We start from the raw sequence: 14,220 nt of genomic DNA, 5'->3' as shown, positions 1-14,220 counted from the left end.
CAAGAGTTCCAACACCATCAACCACTTTGGAACCGAGGCTCGGGAGGCACCTCCATGGTGGCCTGCAGATCTTTGTGAAGACCAAGAACATACAAGACTAGATGATAACCAGAAGACGATGATCCTTCGCAAGATCCTTGCCGAGGATACCCACGAGACCCCCCCAGCAAGACCCTTGCCGGGGATGCCCACGATGCCACGGCGAGACCGATGCCGGGGCCCCAGCAAGACCCTTGCCGAAGACATCCATGGGGCCGCAGCCAGGCCCACATCTACCAAGACTCCACCATCGTTCCCATGCAGCTTCCAGCCCACCAGCTAGGCAAGCACCTGCGTGGTGATGTGCGACCTCTAGGCCAACACAGCAAGCACCTGCGTGGTGGCATGTAGATCTTCGTGAATACTCTGCCATCACACCAACTCAGCAGCCAACCAGCCAGCCAGCATGGCACTACACTCCTCGTCAGTTCGGACGCGCGTCGAAGCCAGGCGAGGCGGCGACAACTGGGACGAGCTTCCTTGCTATCCCCAATAAAGCAAGAAGGGCACATCGGCAGCGCATTAAATGCGTTTGTCCTATGGTGCCAAGAGATAGACTCGACTACTGTATAACTTTCCACCTCATGTGTGTCACTATGGTAGCCCCTTTGACTATAAAAGGAGGCCCGCGGCATACTGAGAGAGGATTTGGAATTTTTGGACCCTGCACGCTTTTTAGCTAGTCCAAGAACACGAGATAAACATAAACTAGTAGGAGTAGGGTATTACGCATCACTTGCGGCCCGAACCTGGATAATCCCCCTGCGTTGATCTCTCAATCCCGCTCTTTCCACAGCCCCGCGCCCGCCAACCGTAGCAAAATGGATTCCTCGTGATCCCGTAGGTGTCGTTTCCCTCGGCAATTTGAGAGAGCCAAAATTATGCGATGACTTGTTAGAATTGCTCTCTATGCTTCACTTAAATCTTTATGAGCTAGGAATTGCTCTAGTGCTTCACTTTTATCCTTTTTAGCACGGTGTGCTTTAGTATTTTTGAAGAAATTCTCTCATTCCTCACTTATATTTATTTGAGAGTTAGTAAAGTTTTTAAGAAATTCTCTCTTGCTTCACTTAAGTTAATTTGAGAGAAATAAAAATATGCTCATGATCTTCACTTATATTTGTTTGAGATTTTCAAAAGCAACACATGAAAATTAGTCCCAAAGTGATAAATATCCAAGAAAGATATAATAAAAACTTCATGAATATCATTGGACAAAATAAACTTGATTCCTTGTAATAGTTTTGAGATATTATGATGTGATATGTGAGTCATGTTGACGAGTAATTATGCTTTAGTAAGAATATTAGTATTAAGGTTTGTGATTCCCTATGCAAGCACGAAAGTCAATAGTTATGTAATGAAATTACATCCTACTTGTGGTGCATTATTCAATGTTAATTATGCTCAATGCTCGCTTATGAGATTATTCATTTCTTGGTTAGTCGCTTCTCAATCTTTTGCTAGCCTTCATTTTGCACTAAGTATGATCACTACTTATGCATCCAAAATCCTTTAAAACAGTTTTGCCACCTGAGTCCAACATACCTACCTATATGCGGTATTCTTTTGTCGTTCTAAGCAAATTTGTATGTGCCATCTCTAATTTTCAAAATAAATTTCTCTTTTGTGTGCTCGTACCGCTAATGAATCGGTAGGGGTGGCTATTTCCATGCTAGATATGTTATTCTCACGATGAGTGTTTATTCACTTGTCATTGCATGAGACTAAGGCAAAGGTATTAGGGATGCCCGGTCCTGAAATGAAAAATGAATTTACTTTATGTTGTCAAATAATAAATTCCTTAGAAAGTGTTGGTATGGAAGGCACCCGTGGATACGGATAGCCATGGAAAGTGAAAGTATGGTTGAAAAGGGAATAAACTTTAATTTATGTTTGGGAACCGCCTATGATATATCTAGCATGGAAAGTATTGGGAACTTCTCGATCGTTCTCGTTGACAGGAAAAAGCATGCCTTCCCAAAATATTTTTTTATCTCTATGTTTTTCGCTTTGAGCTCTGGCACCTCTACAAATCCCTACTTCCCTCCGTGAAGGGCCTTTCTTTTACTTTTTTCTATTTTTATTTTTAATTTGAGTCTCCATCTTCTCTTATAAAGCACCAACTAGGGGGCACTATGATTGTACTTGAGCATTGGGTGTAGCTAATATGCGAGTGTGTTTCATGAATGGATCAATGATTGAGCATGATGGGCTAGGGATAACTTATTTTAGCGTTGATATTTTGAAAGACATGGTTGCGTGTTGATATGCTCGAGTATTTAAATCTCATGTCAAAACTAGACTATTGCTTTGAACCATATAAAAGTCCAAATGTCCATGCTACAAAGAAAATAATATGAGATGAGCATGTTAGGCAGCATTCCACATCAAAAATTATGTTTTATCATTTACCTACTCAAGGACGAGCAGGAATTAAGCTTGGGGATGCTTATACGTCTCCAACGTATCTATAATTTTTTATTGTTCCATGCTGTTATATTACCATTCTTGGATGTTTTACAATCATTTTATAGTCATTTTATATCATTTTTGGTACTAACCTATTGACATAGTGCTAAGTGCCAGTTGTTGTTTTATGCATGTTTTTTACATTGCAGGAAATCAATACCAAATGGAGTCCAAACGCAACGAAACTTTTTGTGGATTTTTTTGGACCAGAAGACATCCAGTGGGTCGAAGAAGCACCTGGGGGCTTCTCCAAGGGGAGCACAACCCACCAGGGCGCGCCCTGGTGGGTTGTGCCCACCTTGGGTGCCTCCCGAACCACGTCTTTACTCTATAAATACCCCAATATTCCAAAAACCCTAGGGGAGTCGACGAAAATCAATTCCAGCCGGCGCAAGTTCCAGAACCACCAGATCCAATCTAGACACCATCATGGAGTGGTTTATTATGTCCATTGGTGCCTCTCCGATGATGCATGAGTAGTTCTTTATAGACCTATTGGTCCATAGTTAGTAGCTAGATGGCTTCCTCTCTCTCTCTTTTGATTCTTAATACAATGGTCTCTTGGAGATCCATATGATGTAACTCTTTTTGCGGTGTGTTTGTTGGGATCCGATGAACTTTGAGTTTATGACAAGATCTATCTCTTTTTATCCATGAATGTTATTTGAGTCTTCTTTGATCTCTTATATGCATGATTGCATATAGCCTCGTATTTCTTCTCCGATATTTGGGCTTTGTTTGGCCAACTTGATCTATTTATCTTGCAATGGGAAGAGGTGTTTTGTGATGGGTTCGATCTTACGGTGCTTGATCCCAGTGACAGAAGGGGAACCGACACGTATGTATCGTTGCCATTAAGGATAACAATATGGGGTCTATTTCTACATAAATAGATCTTGTCTACATCATTTCATCGTTCTTATTGCATTACTCCGTTTCCCTTGAACTTAATACACTAGATGCATGATGGATAGCGGTCGATGTGTGGAGTAATAGTAGAAGTAGGAAGGAGTCGGTCTACTAATCTTGGACGTGATGCCTATATAATGATCATTGCCTGGATATCGTCACGGTTATTTGGAATTCTATCAATTGCCCAACAGTAATACGTTTACCCACCGTTTGCTATTTTTCTCAAGAGAAGCCACTAGTGAAAACTACGGCCCTCGTGTATCTTCTTTATTATATTTGCCTTTGCAATCTATTTTCCTTTGCTTTTATTTCCAGATTTATTAAACCAAAAATACAAAAATACCTTGGTGCACTTTATTTTATTTGGTGTTCGATCTATCAATTTATTACAACTCTAGCACGTCCTTTTGCCAATTTCTGGCGCCGTTACCCGAAAGGGATTGACAACCCCTTTAAGACGTCGGGTTGCGTGTATTTGTTATTTTTCTGCAGGTGTCTTTCACGTAGTGTTGTGTGGTTCTCCTACTGGTTCGGTAACCTTGGTCTCATCACTGAGGGAAATACCTACCGTTGCTATGCTGCATCATCCTTTCCTCTTTGGGAAATACCGACATAGTTCAAGCAAACATCAGAGGCCCTGGAGCCAAATTTGAACTTCTCATTGAAGCCATCTGCTTGAAGATCGTCTTTAGAGCATAGTAGTGTGAGGCTCTTCCAGGCATGCCGACGGGCTTCATGAGCAACAAACGAGTTCTTGGTTGCAAGGTTGCGTATATCATTTACATCAACAAGAAGATTTTTCATCTGGCGCTTCATCCAGTCATGATGTATATCCTGCTTCTGATGAAGAGAAACAAGAAGCTCTCTGTCATTCAGCACACAAGCACGCTTGTGAGGCCTTTGGGCTACTGTGCTGGCTATGGCATCAGTGTTGGCACGATGTGGCAGCCGATGCTGACCAACATGAGGACCAGCAACAGCAGTAGTTGGATTCGGCACATGAATCCCTTTGAGGGATTGAGTGAAGCTTTGGAAGGCAACATTGTCTTCATGAACAGGCTCCTTGGCAGGCTCTGGATAGATGGCGTCATGTGACCTATCTACTTCAGGCAGAAAGATGACATGGTTGTGCGCTGAAGCTACATAATTGATGGTGGAATGAAGCTTAATCAGCCGCATGACCCATGGAGCATAGAACTTAAGGCCAAAGAGATCAATTCCGGAAGCTGCCAACTGACGGATGAAGAAATCTTGAGTATTGAACATGATGCCATTCAGAATGTAGAAGACCAATGTGTTCATAGTGCCTTCAATCTTGGCGTGAGGAGAATGCCCCTTGATTGGCCATAGAGTATGCCTCATTATATGATAGATAGTGCGGGACAGATACTCGAGGTCATTGACAAAAAATTCCTTGGGGTATTCAGCATCGACAGGCAAAGGCTTCATTATACTAAGCATCTGGCTCATGTTGGGCTCTGGCTTCTAAAAGATGCTATGAAGTTCTTTCTTATGAAACGGACAACCTGGCTCATAGAGATCACCAGGAGTGGGCAAGGAAGTTAGCTCGATGTTGTCTTGAGCTTTGGCTTTGTGATGAACATCACTTGACATCCACTCAAGGACCCATGTCTTCGGATCCCTGTTATAGCCTGAGATATGAAGTGTAGCGTAAAATTGAAGTAGTAGTTCTTCATTCCAGTTCTCCTTGTCGACGACAAACGGGAGCAAGCCAACGTCACGAAAGCAGTCAAGAGCTTCTTCAAGGCACGGGAGACCAGCAATGGTATCACAGCACAAGCGCTTGTGAGGGAAGATCATGTCCTGGCTATACAGAATGCATGAGTAGTAGCTCCTTTGTCGGTGGCTCCAAAACCTGTCAGATGAGATCTTAGGCTTCTTGTAAGTATTCTTGGCCTTGTCAAAAAAGGTTTTGTGCTCTCTGAAGCTGAGCACACTGAAGAATCCTTGTGTGGTAACAACACTGGGACGCCTTGGCAGCCTGGGCTTTGGCTTCTGTGCCTGAGGCATGTGCTCCACATGGTAGTCATATTGGGGACTAGGAGTAGAAGGTGGCGTCATGATAGGCCACTTGACAGTTACGATCTCACCATGATAGAACACTTGTTCTATGGTGTGAGGTACAAGAGGAGCAGCAGCAACATCCGAGGTCGATGGCTGAATGTCTTTAGTGGCACCATTAGCTCCAGAGTGAAGGGTGTCTTCGGGCTGCACATTGTCTTCAACCATGACAATGTCATTGGCAACATTAGTGGTGGTATTGGCAGCCACATTTGACTCGGCTTCAGTGGCTTCAGGAATAGGGGGTCTGGCACAATCACATCTTCATTCTCTCTTGATTCAATGGTAGGGTGAATAACAACTTGATCTTCTTCTTTGTCATCGGCTGATGTAGCCAGAATATCTTCAGCCTCTTTGGCTTCAGATTCTTGAGAAGTTTCTATAGGGATGGCTTCAGTGAACACTTGACGTTCTACTGAGCTTGTGGTCTGCACATCCTCTTCAGGAATGCTCGACATGGAGACTGTGGGCCTTGGGCCTCTACGAAGCCTTAGGAAAGATGGCGACACCTATGGTGAGAGAGTTGTCTTCTCCATGTCTTCAGGTGTATCTTGTCGAGTCTCAATCATAGGAGTAGTGACATGAGCTGGTTGTGTGCGAGGAATGACCTCATGTAGTGGAGAGTTGGGGTGGTGCTCTTCCAAGAAATCATCATGTGCGACTGGCGTCATGGGACCGCCAATACTTATCTGTTCACTGCTCGACAGAGCAGGCGACGATACCGTCTTGGGCGTGATCTGAGGGAACTGAGGAAGGACTTCATCATCAACTACATTGTCTTCATGACCAATGTCTTCAGCTGCGGTGGTGTCAATAGCTGGAATGTCTTCAGACACATGAGCCCCTCTGGTAGCAGGCTCATGGACTACTAGGCGGCGCTCGCATTTGGAGGAGGCAGGCAACGCAACAAAGATGGGTTCAACAAGCAGTGGCTCTTGTGGTACAGCATGATCTATTCTTGAAGACTTTGAAGGCTTAGTCTTCAGCTTCTTCTTTGAGGGAGCGGTGTCAGAAGCTTCATGATGCTTTCACTTCTTGGCCTCAGCCTCAGCCTGCTTTGTCTTCTTTTTCTCAGAAGCAGATGAGGGGACCACCCTTGGCTTCGAGCCAGTCATACTGGCAAGGAAGACAATGCTTGGTCTTTCCTACCTTGGAAGTTCAGCTTCAGCCACAATTGGCTTCTTTGGCTTCTTAGCGGCCATTCAAGGGTCAATGCCAGGACGCCCAAGGTCCTTCCTCTTCACAGCCTCATTGTGAGCCTGTACACACTTCTCTACATAGTACTTCAGGCGATTGCGAGAGCCTTTGGCTTCATCACGATCCTTACGGAACTCTTCCTTGAAGTTCTGGACATCTGTGGCACTAAGCTTGGCCATGTGCTTCTTGAAGACAACCTTCTCATGGTCAATCTTGTTTTTCTGCTCAACAACCTTTTGAGCCATAGCGAGCTCTTTGGCAATGCAGCTTTGGAATGTGACACTGATGTCAATAGGCAGCTGCAGGTCATCAATTGTGAGAGACGTATCTACAGACCACTCAACAATGAAGTTATTCAGAATATCAGCATCAAATAGAGGCAAATCTCTGAATATTTCAGCCTCCTGCTTGCTCTTGATTAGCATCTCCAGAGCATCATCAGCAAGATCTTAATCACTGGATAGGTCAATGGTCATCATCATGGCGCAGGATGCTGGCTGGCGTGAGACCTTGCCCAGAAATCTTCTTGGGCAGCTTGGAGGTGTGAGATAATTCTTCAGACTACACACTGGATTCAGGCGGTGTAGATTTCAATGGCTTCACTTGTGAAGCTTTTGGTGCAGCAGAAGATTTTGAAGACTTGACCTTCTTCTTAGGCTTCGGCGATTCTGGAACTTCGGCATGTTCCTCTTCCTCAGTAGCTTCTTCAACATTGGTCCTTTGAGCGGCACAATGTGCCAAGAATGAATCAAAGTCGTCAGAGGGACCAATGAGATTGGAATCAGCTTCGTGACTACCATCTGGCCTTGGAGCATCTAGGTCTGGGTTGAAGTCAATCCCAAGGTCCTTCTTGTTTTGAGCTGCTGAAGCCTTAGCAAACTAAAGATTAGCTTCAAACAGTTCATCATCATGACACCATCGAAGACTGGATGGGTCGGCATTGTCAGGCATTGGGCCACGGACCATGCAAGGAAAGAAGTTTTTGGCAATGGCTTCAACCTTGGTCTTGGGGTGAAGTTTCATGTAAACAATATCCACCCAGGGTGGCGTCACAGCATTCTTGTTTGCATATTCAGGGGTAACAAAGTGATATTGAAACCATTGCTTTGCCCAATATCTTTGAATCCATTGGACACGAGTTTTGCGTTCACCATAGGTTTCTTCAGGGTCAGACTTGTACAGCTCATATAGATCTGGTGGCAAGTCCAAAGCAGTGTTGTCACCCTTCTTTGCAGATTTTCCAGAAGCCATTGGATTCAAACTGAAAGGCTTCACAACAGTGTTTAGCTTTAGGTGACTGGTCAGACAAGAACTGGCTTCAAGCGATCCAATATGATGTTGTAAGAACTATGCAAATGAATGAAGACTATGAGAACCAAGGGGTTCTCCCATGAACATGTACCAGTGACAACATTATAGATGCGAGGGAAGGGGAAGAGGTCATATGCATTCTCACAAGATTCTGATGATAAATCAGTTTGAAGACAATGACCTCATAGCGCAAAGACATTCACTTATAGATGTGAGTTGATTCCAGATTTGTACGGATCCAAGAATAAGCACAAGTGAAGAATCTAACTAGTTGTGAAGCGTTCATAAGTGAAAGTTCTTTGCAGAATATGAGATTCAGAATAGACAAGATCCAGATTTGGAAGTGTAAAAACAACTTTTGCAAGATACAGATAGTTCAATGGATCTAATAAATGGTAAAAAGTGGGTTCTTAATTACCGCATGAAGAACTTCTAGACGAGGAGGATGGAGGCCGAGCAGTCCAATCTCCCGCACCCTAACTTGGCAGCAGAAGACACCTACGGCGGCAGCAGAAGGGAAGATGTCCGCGGCCGACGTGAAGACAACGTCGGAGAAGTCACGACAGCGAAGCGCTTCGTCTCCGACGACGACAGGAGCTAGCGATGGCGCTAGGGTTTGAGCGAGACGGCGAGGGGAGTAAGGAAATAATGACCGCAGGGGGTTGAGTATTATAAGGAAGAGGACGCGCAGTGTAATTACTCAGGTGCCCCTAGCGGCTCACATATGAAGGACACGTGGCATGCAGGAAACAACTCAAACGTTGTGCCACAACCCCACGCGTGCCTGGTTTGTTGGGTGGTTGTTCCGGCTTCTCCGGATTCAAGCAAAGGGGATAAAGGCAATAAAAACCTTTTAAATGTTGGTCTCTCTATCTTCAACTGACAAGGACATAGTGAAGACAATCTACACGTGTCAATAGAATGCATATGAAGAGACAAAGATAGTTGGAGTGATAAGCATACAAGGGGTTAGGGTCCGATCACATTCACTTAGCGCAGAAAATGGCAACTTGAAGACATAGCTATAAGTGAATGTTGTAGAGGACAAAATATATAGTGGTATAGGTATATTGAAGCAAAAAGAACCAAACCAAATGATACGTTTCCGTCGTATCTACTTTTCCAAACACTTTTGCCCTTGTTTTGGACTCTACCTTGCATGATTTGAATGAAACTAACCCGGACTGACGCTGTTTTCAGCAGAATTACCATGGTGTTATTTATGTGCAGAAACAAAAGTTCTTGGAATGACCTGAAACTTCACAGAACGTCATTTTGGAAATAATAACAAATCCTTCACAGACCAGGGGGCCCACACCCTAGCCACGAGGGTGGGGGCGCGCCTGCCCCCCAGGGCGCACCCCCTACCTCATGGGCCCCCTGGAGATCCTCTGACCTCAACTCCAACTCCATATATTTGCTTTCGGGGAGAAAAAAATCAGAGAGAAGGATTCATCGCGTTTTATGATACGGAGCCGCCGCCAAGCCCTAAAACCTCTTGGGAGGGCTGATCTGGAGTCCGTTCGGGGCTCCGGAGAGTGGAATCCGTCACCATCGTCATCATCAACCTTCCTCCATCACTAATTTCATGATGCTCACCGCCGTGCGTGAGTAATTCCATCGTAGGCTTGCTGGACGATGATCGGTTGGATGAGATTTATCATGTAATCGAGTTAGTTTTGTTAGGGTTTGATCCCTAGTATCCACTATGTTCTGGGATTGATGTTGCTATGACTTTGCTATGCTTAATGCTTGTCACTAGGCCCCGAGTGCCATGATTTCAGATCTGAACCTATTATGTTTTCATCAATATATGAGTGTTCTTGATCCTATCTTGCAAGTCTATAGTCACCTACTATGTGTTATGATCCGGCAACCCCGAAGTGACAATAATCGGGAACACTCCCGGTGATGACCGTAGTTTGAGGAGTTCATGTATTCACTATGTGTTAATGCTTTGGTCCGCTACTCTATTAAAAGGAGGCCTTAATATCCCTTAGTTTCCGTTAGGACCCCGCTGCCACGGTGTCACGCCCTCGATGCGGCTATATCTCCCACGTGTCGAGGCACGACTTAGAGGCATAACCGCATTGAAATCAATGTCGCAAGTTAGGAAATCATCACAACATCCAATGTAATACATAATAAGGGGAAAAGTAACATAGTTGGATTACACTCGCCATGTCACACAAAGTACATAAATAGCATTACATCAACCAATCACTCATGGCCCGACTACGGTGCCAAAATAAAAGACCAACCCACCATGCGACACGGTCCCGATCACCCCGACTGGGCACCACTACTGATCATCAGGGAAAGATACATAGTAACGGCGTGAGTCCTCGTCGAACTCCCACTTGAGCTCTAACGCGTCATCTGGAACGGAGTCGTCCGGCCCTGCATCTGGTTTGGAAGTAAATTGTGAGCCACGGGGACTCAGCAATCTCGCACCCTCGCGATCAAGACTATTTAAGCTTATAGGTAAGGCAGGGTAAAATATGTGGAGCTGCGGCAAGCGACTAGCATGTATGGTGGCTATCCTGTTCGCAAAAGAGAGCGAGAAGAGAAGGCAAGGCGCGAACGAATAACTAGAGAACAACCTGCGGCAAGCATTACTCCAACACCGTGTTCGCTTCCCGGATTCCGCCGAGAAAAGACCATCACGGTAACACACTCAGTTGATTCATTTTAATTAAGTTAAGGTTCAAGTTATCTACAACCGGACATTAACAAATTCCCATCTGCCCATAACCGCGGGTACGGCTTTCGAAAGCTCAAATCCCTGCAGGGGGTCCCAACTTAGCCCATGACAAGCTCTCACGGTCAACGAAGGAATAGACCTTCTCCCGAGACATTCCGATTAGGCTCGGTATCCCGGTTCTACAAGACACTTCGACAAGTTAAAACCAATCCAGCAACACCGCCCGAATGTGCTGACAAATCCCGAATAGGAGCTGCACATATCTCGTTCTTAGGGCACACTCAGATGAGCCAGACGTCGGGTAGGCCAGCCCAGGGTTGCCCCTGGTAGCCCTGGACATCGCTCGGTTGGACCAACACTCAGAGGAGCACTGGCCCCGGGCGGGAGGGGGGGGGTTTAAATAAGATGACCCTCGGGCTCCGGAAACCCAAGGGAAAAAGAGGCTAGGCGGCAAATGGTAAAACCAAGGTTGGGCATTGCTGGAAAAGCTTTATTCAAGGCGAACTATCAAGGGGTTCCCATTATCACCCAACCGCGTAAGGAACGCAAAAATCCGGGAACATAACACCGATATGACGGAAACTAGGGCGGCAAGAGTGGAACAAAACACTAGGCAAAAGGCCGAGCCTTCCACACTTTACCAAGTATATAGGTGCATTAAGATAATAAGATAATATAGTGATATCCCAACAAGTAAATAATGTTCCAACAAGGAACGGTCTCCAATCTTCACCTGCAACTAGCAACGCTATAAGAGGGGCTGAGGAAAGCGGTAACATAGCCAATCAACGGTTTGCTAGGACATGGTGGGTTAGAGGTTTGACATGGCAATTTGGGAGGAATGATAAGCAAGTGGTAGGCATCGTAGCATAGGCATAGCAAAAGAGCGAGCATCTAGCAAAGCAAAGATAGAAGTGATTTCGAGGGTATGATCATCTTGCCTACAAAGTTGTCAGAGTTGACTGGATCCTCGAAAGCAAACTCAATGGGCTCCTCGTTAGCGAACTCGTCTCCTGGCTCTACCCAAACAATACAAACAAGCAAAAGGAACGCAATCAACCACGTGCACAACTCAAACAACATGATGCAAACTTGGTATGCTATGTGGGATGCCATGCGGGATGCATATGCAAGATTTGACAAGAGATGAATGAACCTGGCTTCAACTTGGAAATCCAAGTGTGCCACTGGAAAGGTGAGATGAAATCACTTGAAAACGATATAAAGAACGCCGGAATTGGAGTCACAGTTTGGAAATGGCAAGCAATTCAAATATGGCACCGGTCTGCGATATACAACAAGTAAGCATCTAAAAGCAACAAGATGAACATGCTACAGCACCCAAACATGGCAAAAAAATACATAGCAGGGATCCATTCATGATGCTTAACAAAATAGGAACACTGAGCTATGGCCAATTCATCCATTATCAGGTTCAAACAAGCATAGCAAAAGAGCGATTGGTAAACAGATCTCAGACTTAGTGAAATTAACACTTGTCTGGAATTTCGGATCAGGTAGCACACTTCGGAGCATGAAAACTATATGCTACAGGGCCTAAACATGGCAAAGTAAAGCATGGAATGGAGCTACTCAGAGAGCTTAACAAAAGACCCTTAGTGACCTTGAGCCAAAAGGGATCAGAAAATACATTTTCAAGCATGTGAACATGGCAAAAACATAATCAGTTCTCAGACTTAGTGAAAACTGGAGCATGCAAAATCAGATATCAAGTAGGAATGTTTACGAGCTCGATGCACTCAGTACAGAGCATGTCATGACAATCTAAGCATACACCCATCAAGAATACACATTATACAAGCTAGTCATGGCAAGAACAATAACATGGAATGCACGGATCAACTACAACATCCTCAGCAAAAATCGCTAACAAGTAGACAATCTGCCCAGATTCACGAAATGACAAAAGTAGAGCTTGATTGACTCAAGCTAGGGTGCTCCATAATTGCAAACAAAGACATGAATGGATAGAGCACTACAAGATTAATAAAACATCCTTACTGATCATCCTCAAAAAAGGCACGAATCACTAGGAAACAACATGAACATATGGCATATTGAAATAAACAGATCAAGGACTTGGTGGAATTGCTAAGTCCCTGAAATCAGCATTAACGAATGCACCACCTTGCAAGCTTGTGCTAGTCACCACACACATCACAAAAATACATGGATACCACCACTGGAAAGATGTCAAAACATATAACAAAACATATGTAGAGCTCATGGGCATATCATGCACACAATAATCATGGCAAAAATGACAAATATCTAACTGGAGCAGCAGATCTGACAATTATCTCAAATAGCATTCTTCCAACAACATTTCGGGCATCAAGATGAACTCAAATGAAAATGATGCAATGAGATGAAATGATGTGCTCTCTAAGGCGAACATTTTCATATGCTATATGCCCAAAATGGATCTACGGATGCAAAGTTACGATGCGATGAACATAGCAAAATGATTAGGGTTTCGGCACAAAAGTCAACCGAGACGTTTAGATCTGAGATTTGCACGCTTCCCGAGGATCGTCCTCGAGCTCACCGGAGATGAAGTCGGCCGCCAGCGGAGGAGGTTGGCGCGGGGGCGGAGATGGCTGGAGCCGGAGTTGGACTTGGCGATGCGGCGGAGGCGGAGATGGCCGGAGCCGACCTTGGGGCGGCGGGCGAGGATGCGGCGGCCCGGATCCGCCGGAGGAGGCGAGGGCGACGCCCTAGCGCGGCGGCGGACGAACGCCGGCGGGGAGGCGGTGGATGGCGGCGGGCGAGGGAGCCAGGCGGCGGGAGGAGTGGATCGGGCGGCCGGCGGGCGGAGTGGATCGGGCGGCCGGCGGGCGGAGTGGATCAGGCGGCCGGCGCGCGGGGCCCGGTTGGGCGGCGGGAAGGGCCGGCGCTGGGCCTGCGGGCCAGTGTCGGCGGCGGCGGCGAAGTGGGCACGGGGGCGCGACGTGGCAACGGCTCGTTGGTCGGCGGCGGCGGGCGGACGCGTCCGGCGCTGTCCGGACGTGTCCGGTGGGGGCAGAGCTGATTTTTTGTAGGGTTTGAAGGAGGGGATCCGGAATTTGGAGGAGGGGGGCTATATATAGAGGTAGAGGGAGCTAGGAGTGTCCAAATGAGGTGCGGTTTTCGGCCACGCGATCGTGATCGAACGCTCTAGATGATGGAGGGGGTTTTGGTGAGTTTTGGGCCAAATTGGAGGGGTGTTGGGCTGCAACACACACGAGGCCTTCTCGGTCCCTCGGTTAACCGTTGGAGCATCAAACGAAGTCCAAATGGTACGAAACATGACAGGCGGTCTACCGGTAGTAAACCAAGGCTGCTTGGCAAGTCTCGGTCCAATCCGGAAATGTTTAACCCCCACACATGAAAGAAAGGTAGAAATGACCGCCGGAGGAGAACGAAGCGCCGGAATGCAAAACGGACAACGGGGAAAATGCTCGGATGCATGAGATGAACACATATGCAAATGCAATGCACAT

The sequence above is a fragment of the Triticum urartu genome, chromosome 2 (assembly GCF_003073215.2).
Source record: "Triticum urartu cultivar G1812 chromosome 2, Tu2.1, whole genome shotgun sequence".
Classification (NCBI taxonomy): Eukaryota; Viridiplantae; Streptophyta; class Magnoliopsida; order Poales; family Poaceae; genus Triticum; species Triticum urartu.
Note: the sequence above shows the minus strand (reverse complement) of the source record.